Genomic DNA, 15,228 nt, shown 5'->3' with positions numbered 1-15,228 from the left:
TATTTCGTGTGAGACGGCGGCAAAGTGCGTCATGTGGAATATAATAGACCTCTCTGGTGCTATTTTACGGTCTGAGTTTTATGTAATGTAATGTTTCTTGGTTGTTGCGTTCTATGTATTTTACCTGTAAGTGCAAATATAGTTACTGCCACTAAATGTCTTTTATACACTATTATTTATTCAACTGTGTCGACTCTAATATAAATAAATGTTCTCTGAAGGTGGAACTGTGTACACTACTACATTCCTTTCCCAATAGATGTTCTTTATATCTCACTTTGATTTCTCTACCAGTTTGTCCAACATAGGAACTGGGACAGTTTCTGTATACCATTTTGTAAATGTCAGAAACTACGACACGTAGAAACGGGTTACTCCACGCATGGATTTCATCATAAACTCTACAAAAACAAGAGATTTCACCAACCGAACGAAGACTCTGATTGTGATTTGTGTAAAAAACATTGTGAGAGATACCACGCTCAAAACTGCCAAATGAGAAAACCTTAATTATAAAAGTAGCTCTGGAATAACTATTCATTTGTAATTTGTAATTTCTCTTTGCACATTGTGATCTTTTCAGTTAATAAATGCCAGAAGTTGAGAACGTTTCCTCAGCGTCTTAGATCGTATATACAAGAGCTTTAGGTTATTATTAGTAGAAGAAGCCAACCTGTATCTATATTTATTCACCAAAAGGCATTTAATCATACATGACACATTGCTAAAAAGGGGACGGAAATGAATTTATTATTGTCATTTTTACTGTAAGTGGATTTATTACGTTGTAGAGTTGAAAAGTTTTTGGTAGTTTTGTTACTGAGGATACGCTCTCTTACATCTCGCTTTTATCCATTGTTTGTAGCTATGGATTTTATTACATTAATTTCATTTTGTAGATTACTAGGAGACAGCGACGCTGTTAAGGCAACCTTGGCCTGTTTGTGCAACCTTGGCCTGTTTGACCTTAGCAAATTCGAGGGCGTGTGTACCTATTTTGAGATCGATTACAAAATTGTTAGTAGCAGACGAATCATTAAGCTTTCGAGCAAAATCATACTTGAAGCCTTTACATTACATCTTCCTCTTGACTGAAAATAATTTCAGTCTCATTCAGTACCCTGTCGAAACGATTATTCCTAGTGCCAGTATCTGCAATCGTAATGTTGTTACTAACACGGGTCCTACTTTTAAAGTTTGACAGTTTCTTTTGATGTCCAGCAGTAATTTCAGATTTACGATTATAAAGCAGTTCATTTACATAATTACACATGAAATCGATCTCATAATTAATCAGTTCCTTGTTGTTGTGGTCTTCAGTCCTGAGACTGGTTTGATGCAGCTCTCCATGCTACTCTATCCTGTGGAAGCTGCTTCATCTCCCAGTACCTACTGCAGCCTACATCCATCTGAATCTGCTTATTGTATTCATCTCTTGGTCTCCCTCTACGATTTTTACCCTCCACGCTGCCCTCCAATACTAAATTGGTCATCCCTTGATGCCTCAGAACATGTCCTACCAACCAATCCCTTCTTCTAGTCAAGTTGTGCCACAAACACCTCTTCTCCGCAGTTCTATTCAATACCTCCTCATTAGTTATGTGATCTACCCATCTAATCTTCAGCATTCTTCAGTAGCTCCACATTTCGAAAACTTCTATTCTCTTCTTGTACAAACTATCTATCGTCCATGTTTCACTTCCATACACGGGTACACTCCATACAAATACTTTCAGAAACGACTTCCTGACACTTAAATCAATACTCGATGTCAACAAATTTCTCTTCTTCAGAAACGCTTTCCTTGCCATTGCCAGTCTACATTTTATATTCTCTCTACTTCGACCATCATCAGTTATTTTGCTACCCAAATAGAAAAACACTTGCAGTGTCTCATTTCCTAATCTAATTCCCTTAGCATCACTTAATTCGACTACATTCCATTATCCTCGTTTTGCTTTTGTTTATGTTCATCTTATACCCTCCTTTCAAGACACTGTCCATTCCGTTCAACTTTTCTCCCAACTCCTTTGCTGTCTCTGACAGAATTACAATGTCGTCGGTGAACCTCAAAGTTTTTATTTCTTCTCCATGGATTTTAATACCTACTCCGAACTTTTCTTTTGTTTCCTTTATTGCTTGCTCAATATACAGATTGAATAACATCGGGGATAGGCTACAACCCTGTCTCACTCCCTTCCCAACCACTGCTTTCCTTTCATACCCCTCGACTCTTATAACTACCATGTGGTTTCTGTACAAATTGTAAATAGCCTTTCGCTCACTATATTTTACCCCTGCCACCTTCCGAATTTGAAAGAGAGTATTCCAATCAACATTGTCAAAAACTTTCTCTAAGTCTACGAATGCTAGAAATGTAGGTTTGCCTTTTCTTAATCTAGCTTCTAAGATAAGTCGTAGGGTCAGTATTGCCTCACGTGTTCCAACATTTCTACGGAATCCAAACTGATCTTCCCCGAGGTTGGCTTCTATCAGTTTTTCTATTCGCCTGTAAAGAATTCGCATTAGTATTTTGCAGCTGTGACTTGTTAAACTGATAGTTCGGTAATTTTCACATCACTCAACACCTGCTTTCTTTGGGATTGGAATTATTATATTCTTCTTGAAGTCTGAGGGTATTTCGACTGTCTCACACATGTTGCTCACCAGATGATAGAGTTTTGTCAGGACTGGCTCTCCAGAGACTGTCAGTAGTTCTAATGGAATGTTGTCTACTCTGGGGGCCTTGTTTCGGGTTAGGTCTTTCAGTGCTCTGTCAAACTCTTCACGCAGTATCATATCTCTCATTTCATCTTCATCTACATCCTCTTCCATTTCCATAATATTGTCCTCAAGTACATCGCCCTTGTATAGACCCTCTATATACTCCTTCCACCTTTCTGCTTTCCCTTCTTTGCTTAGAGCTGGGTTTCCATCAAAGCTCTTTATATTCATGCAAGTTGTTCTCCTTTCTCCAAAGGTTTCTTTAATTTTCCTGTAGGCAGTATCTATCTTACCCCTAGTGAGATAAGCCTCTACATCCTTACATTTGTCCTCTAGCCATCCCTGCTTAGCCATTTTGCACTTCCTGTCGATATCAGTTTTGAGACGTTTGTATTCCTTTTTGCCTGCTTCATTTACTGCATTTTTATGTTTTCTCCTTTCATCAATTAAATTCAATATTTCTTCTGTTACCCAGGGTTTCTACTAGCTCTCGTCTTTTTACCTATTTGATCCTCTGCTGCCTTCACTATTTCATCCCTCAAAGCTACCCATTCTTCTTCTACTGCATTTCTTTCCCCCATTCCTATCAATTGTTCCCTTATGCTCTCCCTGAAACTCTGTACATCCTCTGGTTCTTTCAGTTTATCCGGGTCCCATCTCCATAAATTGCCACCTTTTTGCAGTTTCTTCAGGTTTAATCTACTGTTCATAACCAACAGATTGTGGTCAGAGTCCACATCTGCCCCTGGAAATGTCTTACAATTAAAAACCTGGTCCCTAAATCTCTGTCTTGCCATTATATAATCTATCATATACCTTTTTCGGATGTATATTAAGGGAATGTAATTCATTCACGAAAGTGGATTGCAAGAAATACTTGTGCGATCGAATATTAAGTGTCGCTCAACTAAGTCCCGTATCCAGGGTGTATACGACCCGAAACAACCGGGAGATCCGGGAAAAACCCCGGAATTTTTTCATCCGGGAGAAAACCGGGGAAAACCCGGGATTTTTATAGAATTCCGAAAATTTTTCATTGTTTTAGTTTTCAGTTACATTTTTGTAATTTTGACTGGTAAGAGCCGATACTCTAACAAAGGATATTACTGTACCCCACTACTGCAGAATAATACGTCAACAATAAAACATAAACGAGAGAAAAAAACGAAAATAATTTAAATTGCAAAGGAATTGCACCATATACAACAACGACACACAGTGCTCATGCAAGCGTCTGCCAACTGCAAAATGTGTCAAAGGCTTTAGGGAGACTGTGCAGTGCTTCCTAACAACAAATTACCTCCGATGAGCGTGAAGTCATAACTGTTCGCATTATATTCGTTTTAGCAGTTACGAGCGGGCTCATGCGCATGCGCAGTTGAGTCGCGTTTGAGTAGTAGATTCTTCCGCTTGTGGCTACAGGAATGTTACTATTGGCTGTGTAAGCAGTCACAGCAAGTAGCTAGATGCTACCGGGAAAAAGGGGACGCCAAATTCATATTATTGAGGAAAAAAGCTTGTTTCACAAAGCGCCTAGCATCCAGCGCACGTTTGTCTATCGATTATTCATATGAAACGCTTCCCTGTTGGTTTTTGAACATTTTAAGTTGACTTCTGAATGAATCATAAGGTGATTTTTGAGTGCATGCATAGTGTACGTGATGTCGCTGTCAGGAGAATCCTCGTCGCATCTGGAAATAAACTTTCCGCAGACAAAAGGTGACGGAGCTATACGAGCTGAGCGGAGTAAAGCCGAACGGATGAATGCCAATCGCTATCTGATTATGTGGTTGATTGGGTTTACGAATGATCAGCGTTGTTATAATTACTAGCGAAAGCCATAGATTCAGACTACCAGAATGGAAATAAACGACTGACAGGAATAACAGGTGAGAAAGATTACGTATTATCTTCTCGGTGTATCCAAGAAAATGAAATTTTGACAGACAATTTTTGACCAGATCGCTACACAAGTAAGGACCAGAAGTACAGTCCCCAGCTAGCAGCCGCTTAAGTTCTATTCTGGAAATAACGCGAAAAACGTGTTGTTCGAACACGTAATAACGCCTAACCGGAAAGTAATCGCGGGATAACTAAACCTGTGATTCCGGTAGGGTTAGTGAAGTTAATCGCCGAACAAATTTTGACAAGGGAGGCGATGAGAAGATTGTTTGTTAGAACGAGGAAGGAGAAGAAACGGGGACATAACACAAATTATGGAAGAATAAGACGATTCAAAATTTATATAAAAATTTCGTAATACTACTTTTCGATCTCATGCTTGAGAAACTGGTGCGTATTAATGAAATATGAAACTGTTTCCTAACATAAAGCTTTTTGCTTGTAATAGGCCTAATAGGCATTTGATATTGGTACTTCGTGAATTATATTCTCTCGTGTTATAAAAATGGCCATTTGTGCCAAAACAGTCTAGTTTATTTGGTGTGTGTTACAAAATTGCTGCCATATTAGAAGGGCCTATTTTGTTTTATCGAGCAGACAGTGACAAAATAGACGTAATCAGATCGAGAAACCAAACCAGTGTTGGGTATTATTTGTGTTAACAGCTTTTTCAGCATTAGATAACGACATTTCGATTTTTCATGTAGCAAAACGTTTTACGAACTTTGATGAGGTAATAGATTCTTTCACAGAAAGGAAAGCACGCCATGTAAAGCTGTAGCAAGATTAGAGAGAAAAAAATGCTAGGAGCTAAGGATTGAAGAAATGTGTAATTTCTTGCTTATCTCTTGTCTTTATTGGTTTTATGTATCCTATATTTAATTTTATGTCACACAAAACAGCAAGTTATTAGCTAATAGGCAATAAAGAGTTCAAATTTTATGAAAAGTTCTTGTTCTCCCGATTACAAATAATCCCATCCGCTATTAATTGCGAGATTTTATTTAAGAGGGGCAGACTGTCAAACCGGCCGACTGGGAGCAGGAGAGGCACCACAGGACATTTCAATTTCCACTGTCCTGAATGCAGTTTGATAGCATCCATTACAAAATATACACGTTTCAATTCCACAGAGCGAAATACAGTGACGTGCGGTAGAAGAATGCTTTATGAAGAGGCGTGGCACCGCACTTTGGCATTCTTAAGACCAAATAATATGCCTTACATTTCCTCTTACACACGTTTTATGTTTTACACTTTTCAGAATGATGTGCGCTACAAGATGAACATGTTTTTGAAAATTCGATTTTTTTTAGTATTGACCCGGTTCGCAAGTATCGCAGATCCAGGGCTGAAGCGCAGAGCAGTCTGAGTTATAGTGGGTAGTCTCCACGTGGCCCGTGTTTACATTTAGTGATTTTGCTGTTTCCCCTTCGTTTACTCTTGCGTCAAATGAAAACAAAATGGATATCTGTGCAAAATGGATATCTGTGACCGGGAGCTATCAAGTGAATTAAAATACATTCACATAATTACGGAAGGCTAAAATATGTCATTAGTTTCAGATTTTATTTTATTTCCACCTTTCTGACAGTCTAGCATTAATCGCCTTGTGGAACAATGAACTTATTTTTGTGTTTGCTAAAGAAATTTTACTTTTATTAACCTTTTTCGCAGAGGCAGTCAATGTATTTGAAACGAAATGTTTAATTCCACAGTACTGGCTAGTTTCAACTGTTCGCTGCATTTCAAGTGCACGTTTTCATTTTCTAGCACGAATGGCATTATGCCATAATAAAGAACCAAACATGATATAATACAGTACTGGCGATTCAAGAAAATTTATATTGCGGAAAACACACTGAAAAGCTTAATATGAGGTCGAGATCTACTTCATTGGGAATCTGGACATACGAATGTGCACTTTAAGTATGCACTTTAAATGTGCACATTTTAATATGGTTCACGAAATTCCGATGCTCTTGGAGTATCCTCTGATGTACGATCTTTCAATGTTTTACACGTACATATATACGGGCTTCCTACATCATGATTGCTGCGCAAGCACGGTGTCGCCTGTTATCTGCGCTCTCTGACAAGTGCTGAAAAGAACCTATTTCTAACAGGTCGCGGGAAAATATTGCGAATAGTGTTTTGAAAAGCGTTGCTTTCGAAGTAAATATCCATTTACGTAAGTTGAACTATGTGCAAGAATGTACTATGAATTTATTAAATGACACAGCGTTTGACTCTCATTTAAAAATCAACTCTTTGATGACGAGCCATTTAGAAGAATTTCGAACCCTGAAGATCAGACATTTTTTCATTATTAAAAATTTTGCTGGCACATTTGCGTGATACCGGTATATCTTAAAGTGTAACACGCGCGAAAAAGATCAACACTATATGCGAAAGCTTAGCTTCTCTTGCAGCTTATTAACCTTAGAGACAACATTATATGTGAAAGCTTTTCTTTTCTTGTAGCAACACTATGTATGATAATTTAAACTATTAACTTTCCGTGTTTGCGTGTTCGTCTACTTAACAGTGATGTTGCTGTTGGCTGACTACATCACGTGTCCTATGCTCTGAATATCCGCTGTCATCGGCTGGCGAGATCAAGTGACATGAGCTATGACTGGCTTACAAAAGCGCGTCGCAATCTCGATTTCACTGATTCGGAAAGTAACATGCGGTGTTTGGTGGAATTCCAATTTATTCTTTCGTAATACGAAAGTACGCAGCGTACATGTTGCTGCACATCAAAGATATTTCCAAAACGTGTCTTTTTCCCTGAGTTTCGTTTTCTAGAGTGCCGGGAAATTCTACGCCCGTGTGTAAAACCACAACCACTGAAATGATTGATAGGGAAAATATACTGTCACTTAACACGGAAGAAGCGTGTTTTCACCAGAGAGAAAGTGTATTTTTAACCGGGAAATCCGGAAAAAATCCGGGAATTTTTTTTCCTTGTCCGCGTATAGTGTCACATTAATAGATGAAATAGACAAGATCCAACATATAGCAGCACACGCGCGACCATTCAGTTGGCGAGAGACCGTTATGATGGTGGAAGACAAACTGCAATGGTATGAGGTGTGCATCATGGGGATGTTGACAGTAGAAAATCAGACAGAAAATATTTGGGGAAGAGATGGGCAACTACTTCCCTCCAATTACATCTTACGAAGTTACTACAAAGAGAAAATTCGGGAAATTAGACGTAAGGCGGAAGTGTACCGTTTTAGAGGGTAAACACGTTATTTCAGCCCTGTTTCTCTGTATAAATGTTATTTAGTACACATAACACACTGAGCAATGCGTGCTTGTTACCAGCGTAAACGAGGTAAGTTACTACAAAGTGTAGTTTTGGTGAGAGAATACATACTGTTAATGATGACCGTACTGTCTTTGAAACAATGGCACACAGACTCTAGCTGTTCGTGTATGTTTGCCGAATTTCACGCGCACCAGTTTATGAGCTAAAAAAGCATCAGACGTGAGCTGAGCGCCCCCCACCCCTTCCCTCCAACCTCACCGCCCCTCTGCCCCTCCTCCCCGCCCTACCACTAGACTGAAGATTCGGAAGATTGAATTTTTATAAAGACTTTTTGTGACCGAGAGAAACTGTGTGATACTCTGTGCTGGAGAACATGAAGCGTGACGCTGCGTTGGACTATGGAGGAAAGAAATATGTGCTCCGTCTGGCGCTGGTAGCGGGGTGGTCAGGAGGTAAGGCAGACTTTGCGCTGGCGCGCTCACCCTGCTGTAACTCGTTTCGTGACCGGGAGCACCGCACAAGAAGGTGTGACTGGTTGGCTGGCTGTTCTTTCGGTCGGCCGTTCTGTGTCCGCACATTGTAGTGACACATTTTGAAGTGTAGTAATACTCGCTGAGACATTTTTAAATGACGAGAATGTACTTTCTTGGGTAGTCAAAACGTGCAATGTGTTACATTGCGCCACAATATTCTGAAATGTTTTAAGGAAATAGATCGTGTGATATATAAATCTTAGACAAGGTATCTCACCAGGATATTTTACAATTTTTTTGATTACGTGCCTCAATCTGTGAAAACGGAACCCATATAGGATCACTTTGTTGTCCCTGTGTCTGTCTGTCTGTCTGTCCAACTGTTACGAACTCTTTTTCTTAAGAACGAGTAGATATATCTAGTTCAGATTTATGTCACACAATGGAAGTGTAAAACTTTTGAGCTTCAGAGTCACTTCAGTCAAAAGATATGGCCTTTTCAAATCGCATATTTTGATACTCGGAAGTTCAGTCATCAGAACCAGTAGGGAGGCTCCCCTTTGTCTTCAGACCACGAAATTTAGCAAGAAACAAGGGTTCACAGTGCATGTACAGGAAAAAGTTCGAAAATTGCACGAAAAATTTATATTTGTCATTTTCTATCGGTCTGTCTGTATATCTTTTAAGACCCCTTTTTCTCTAGAAGAAGTTGGCGTATCAACTTCAAATTTATGGCACATACTGAAGTCTATTGTCCCTTGACGGTGGAAAAATTTTAATCTTCTAAGTCTATGTAATCAAAAGAGCCGGTCATTTACGTCACATATTTTGACACTCGCAAACTCGCTCACCAAACCTATAGGGTACTTGCCGTTCAAGTGTAATGAATTTCGGAAGGAAGCACGATTTCACAGGAAAAAAGTGAAGTAAAAAGTCTGAAAACTGTTAAACTGTAATTATATCACATAAATATTTCTTTTGCCATTTGAATATTCGTTGTATTCATCTTCTGTCAAAAGCACAATAATCTAACATTACTTCATGGAAACATAAAATGTTAGTTGCTTTAGTAAGTAAATTAAAAACGTTTTATTAAATCTCCTCTTTCTAAATATATAAACCAAAGTCCCCTGTTCGCTTCTTTTGTACTGTATGTCCAGGTTAAAAATGGCTCTGAGCACTATGCGACTTAACTTCTGAGGTCATCAGTCGCCTAGAACTTAGAACTAATTAAACCTAACTAACCTAAGGACATCACACACATCCATGCCCGAGGCAGGATTCGAACCTGCGACCGTAGCGGTCACGCGGTTCCAGACTGAAGCGCCTTTAACCGCACGGCCACACCGGCCGGCCATATGTCCAGGTTAGTCTGAGGAACTATTGTAGAGATTTTGATACGTTGTTGTAATTTCTGGGACCAGTTTCTTGCTAGGATCGATATAGGTAACAGGCAAAAATGGTTGACATTCTCAATTTTATATATATATATAAGTTTGTATGGAAACTTTTGTCCTCGAGTCTTAAACAAACTTGGTCAGTTTTTGCACTTAGGACAGCATTGTTCATATATTGTGTGGCCAGTAGTGAGTTTTTAATGTATAACTACTACAGACATGCCAGTGAGGAGTTCAAACACGTTCCTAAATGTTTTGGCTAAATAAATAGACCATTCAATAGCTATGCTGGGACAACTATTGTGGACTGGGGCGTAGTTTACACATCTGACGTCATAGGCAACAAAATTTTACTGTTTTTTATTTAATTTTATAGTAACATAGTGGTTCTGCTAGCGCGGGCCACCATGTTTTATCATAAATTATAAACTGAGCGCTAAAAATATCTGTGATAAGGATAATAAATTACAGCAATCAGGAAAAGGAGCTTGGAAAACATCTGGCAAGCGTCAATTGTCTTGAGATAAGGATAGTAACAGTACTATAATAAATATCTTCAACAAGGATGCTAAATTACAGTGATTAGAAAATGGGCAGTCTTAACTGATAACAAATTATAGCGATTAGGGTTCCAAAAAATCTGGCAATCAGGCAGGCTGTCCTAACTTTCCCAACCAATAGGATAACGCCCCTTTGCATTTCCCTCCATTTTACATCGCCTAGTTAGTCTAGAGAAGTGGGAGAGGGGGAAAGTGAGAGGAGAGGACGGGAAGTGGAGTGTGAAATGGAGGAATGTGGCAAGAATGCAGATTGTTCAAGGTACGATCATTCTGTACTCCAGATTCTTGTTCAGGGGAGGAGACGGGGCAGGCAAATGACCCCTCTTGCCACCCACTGTGCACACCTGTGTCCATATGCAAAGGCAGGTTACCCATACAGCGTACGCTGCCAGCACTATGCAGCTTCGCGTACCGCTGTGGGATTTCTATCTTTTATGGGGAAAATTAATCAGTACCACTTCGAAACTAAATACAATAACGCCGTTTAGGACTATGTATACTTAAATGTGCAGTATTTTTAAAGCACTGGAAATAATAGAACACTGACATAAAAATGTATGTCTTTTCTAACGTTTGAAGTATATTTTCTGTTTAATTATGTGTCATAAGGTCACATGTCGCGTATCACACACAAGCACTAGATATTTATTTACATTACTACGAACTTTTGGGAAAATATTATTGATAGGGTGTAATTGTTTTACATGGTTAGCAAAGCGCGCCAAAAAATCGTTTCTCAACGTGGGCCACTCAGCGAAGTAGTCGGACAGCTTCATTATTCTAGCCTGGCAGATATTCATTAAGGACAATCGTATTCTACTCGAGTAATGTTGCGCTTGCTACTTTTTATATTCCTTTCTCTAATTTCGGAGTCAGGCACTGGATTTCTTTACAGTATGTCTAACATATTTCAACTCACGTCTCTAAGGTTTTCAGATTAATTTAGCGTATTCTCTTTCAGAGACGACAGTATGTATGTCTTCGCCAACCTTAGCGTTAGGTTTCCAGCTTTCACAATGAACCCAACTGGTATGTCGTGACCTTTTATTATCCGGTATAGTCCTATAGAATTTGGAAATTTTATTAATTTGTAATACTACGTTTTTACTATATCCAACCAGTAATTTCCACTTTCTGGTAAAACGAGCCATGGAAAAAGTTTGGAACAGTGGTTACTTTGCTCTTCCTACTCAATGAAGACATGAGTAAAGTCATGCTGGTCGCTTGTTAAGTTTTAACGTACACAAGGTCTTGATAAACAGCGGTTAAAATATCGTGTTTCAGTTTCGTAATGAAGAGGCTTATAATTTATAAACTGTGGTTTTCTGTGCTATGTGAATGGAGTTAATAAATCAGTTGTGACGCGTAGTTTTAGTGTCTTGAATAATGTTGATTAAGCTGCTCAGTTAATTGTTCAAAAATAAAGGTTCATAGCATCTGTAAGTCATTGAATTAGTCATTGCCGGCCGCTGTGGCCGAGCTGGTCTAGGCGCTTCATTCCGGAACCGTGCTGCTGCTACGGTTGCAGGTTCGAATCCTGCCTCGGGCATGGATGTGTGTGATGTCCTTAGGTTAGTTAGGTTTAAGTAGTTCTAAGTCTAGGGGACTGATGACCTCAGATGTTGAGTCCCATAGTGCTTACAGCCATTTGAACCATTTGAATTAGTCATTATCTTCATATATTTCGTATAAGTAAAAGAATAATTGAAGAAGAGGGCTCATTATTATATAGTTCCATTCAATTCGCCGGTGTTCTCAGAAATCCTACATCGACTGCTATCACTTCATCCACTCCAAAACCCATTTTTTGAAAAGCCTTCTGAAGCAACTGATGTACTTGAATCGAGGTCAAAATGCCTCGATTTTTATCAATAGTTTCACTTGCAAGACGATGTTTTAATGAATATGGATTTATTATAATACCCATAAAGTTGCAACGAAAACTCTTTCAATACTTCTCCTGACAACATTAAATATCAGTTTCTTAATCCTCTATCCAAATAAACATTTACATCTCGATATCGTTCTGAATGAGTTCTCCTTTGGCATGTTTCTTGTGACTTTGTATCTCTGTAATTTTAGCTCTTCCACTCCCATTTCAACCTGCATCAATATTGTATTACAAACACGATCTTCGTGCGAAAAGAACGGCAGTTTGTAAGGGCGTCCCAATATCATATGGATGAAGTGAATTAGTTGAATAACTGGCCATAAGAAAAACTTAAAATTACATGAATCTTAAGTTCATTCGTAAGAAACGTGATAATTCTTACGTAGGGTTTGTTTGACGCTATGGGAATGCCGTCACTGCCCACAAGAATAAAATCAACGGCCTCAGCTGAAGTGTGGCACTTGCACAGCAGCAGCAGTTGTGAGTATGGTTTTAGTACGCTGTCGACCAGAGTAGCCGACATACTCTGTTTCAAAACAAATGTGTATGTTTTCAAGATGGCGCTGTATTCCTTTTGCCAGAGGAAAGGTGGTAATACCGAGACAGCGAGATATTTCAGTGCATAGGACTCGTTTCACTGTACTGAACAATAATATGCAAACATTGCTCGAAGATGTTGTGTGTTATTTATAAATTTAAGATCACGTCAGATATATAGCGGTCTCTTGGACCTGCAACCCTGAACAGCACACGACCACGAGGTATTAATGGGCATAAAAATGGCATATGTCGACCCATACTACTTATGACGGCTTGAACTCTGCTAGCGAGACTTTCAGTGATGTCTGAACGTCTGTGGAGAAACTGCAGCACATTATTCCTCAAGAGCCAAAACCACAGTAGGTAAAGATGCTGGTCAGTGGGGTCTGGAGCAAAGTCTGTGTTCTAACTCATCCAAAAGGTTTCCCATTGGGTTAAGATCTGAACTCTGAGCGGGCGGGTCAATTTCAGGAATGTTATTGTCCACAAATCATTACCTTTACGACAGGATGCATTGTCCTGCTGATACAATCACAGTCTCCCAACTGTTCCTCTACAGTACGCGGTACACAATGCTGTAAAACGTGTTCTCATCTGCATCTACATCCACGTGATTACTCTGCTATTCACAATAAAGTGCCTGGCAGAGGGTTCAATGAGCCACCTTCAAGCTGTCTCTCTACCGTTCCACTCTCGAACGGTACGCTGGAGAAACGAACACTAAAATTTTTCTTGGCGAGCCCTGATTTCTCTTATTCTGTCGTGATTATCATTTCTCCCTATGTAGGTGGGTGCCAACAGAATGTTTTCGCAATCGGAGGAGAAAACTGGTGATTGAAATTTCATGAGAAAATCCCGTTGCAACAAAAACCGCCTTTGTTTTAATGTTTACCAATCCAGTTCACGTATCATGTCTGTGGCACTATCTCCCCTATTTCGCGATAATACAAAACGAGCTGCCCTTCTTTGTACTTTTTCGATGTCATCCGTCAGTCCCACATGATGCGGATCCCACACCGCATAGAAATACTCCAGAATAGGGCGTACAAGCGTGGTGTACGCAGTCTCAATAGACCTGTTGCACCTTCTAAGCGTTCTGCTAATGAATCGCAGTCTTTGGTTTGCCCTACCCACAACATTGTCTATGTGATCGTTCCAATTCAGGTTATTTGTAATTGTACTCCCAAAGTTGAATTTACAGCCTTCATATTTGTGTGACTTATCGCGTAAGCGAAATTTAGCAGATTTCTTTTAGTACTCATGTGAATAACTTTAACTTCTCTTTATTCAGGGTCAATCGCCACTTTTCGGGCCATACAGATATTCTATCTAAATCATTTTGCAAATCGTTTTCGTTATCTAATGACTTTACAAGACGATAAAGGACAGAATCATCTGTAAACCATCTAAGACGGCTATTAAGATTGGCTCCTATATCGTTAATATACATCAGGAACAATAGAGGGCCTGTAACACTTCCTTGGGGAACGCCGCATATTACTTCTGTCGTACTCGATGACCTTCCGCCTAAGTCTACGAACTGTGACCTTTCTGACAGGAAGTCACGACTCCAGTCTTACAACTGAGGCGATATTCCATAGGCACGTAGTGTGGTTAAAAGACGCTTGTGAGAAACGGTGCCGAAGGCCTTCTGGAAATCTAAAAATGTGTAGTCAGTTTGTGATCCCCAGTCGATAGCACTAATTACTTCATGAGTATAAAGATCTAGTTGTGTTTCGCAATTACGATATTTTCTGAATCCGTACTATGTGTTAGTAAACCGTTTTGTCTATGATTATATGTTGCTAAGAGGTCAAGCATGTTTTCGCAACCACGTACGCTCTGAGTGGGCTCATGAACTAATTGTTCCAAATAATTTTCTGAGAAAACATTCAGTACAATTTTGGATGACGTTTTATGACTGCCGACGGCTTTAAACGTACAATTTTTCCAGCATATCGAGGGTAGATTGGAGTCACCATCGACTACAACTGTATGAGTGGGGTACCTATTTGAAATGAGACTCAAGTCTTCTTTGAACTGTTCAGCAACTATATCTTCTGGGGCGTGGGATCAGTGAAACGTTCCAATTAATAGTTTAGTCCGATATTCAAGTGTAGCGTCTACCCACACTATTTCGCAGGAACTATCTACTTCAGTGTAACTTCAAGGCAAACTTCTGACAGCAATAAATACCCCAACACTAGCTGCATTTAATCTATCCTGTTTGATCGTTTGAAAAAATTTCGGCTGAACTTATTTAAGGCTTCAGCCAGCTTTCTGTACCTATAACTATCTGAACTTCAGTGCTTTCTATTAGGAATTGGAGCTCTCTTCCTTTCCCTAGACAGCTATGACAATTTACAACTACAATACCGATCGTTTCTACAACTAACTTACTATGTTTTACCTGCGCACTTTTAGACGGACGCCCTTTCTGTGGTTCTCTGAGATCCTCTAA

This window comes from Schistocerca nitens, chromosome 2 (genome assembly GCF_023898315.1).
Source record: "Schistocerca nitens isolate TAMUIC-IGC-003100 chromosome 2, iqSchNite1.1, whole genome shotgun sequence".
NCBI classification, from domain to species: domain Eukaryota; kingdom Metazoa; phylum Arthropoda; class Insecta; order Orthoptera; family Acrididae; genus Schistocerca; species Schistocerca nitens.
The sequence above is the reverse complement of the archived record's forward strand: the minus strand, read 5'-3'. Positions refer to the sequence as shown.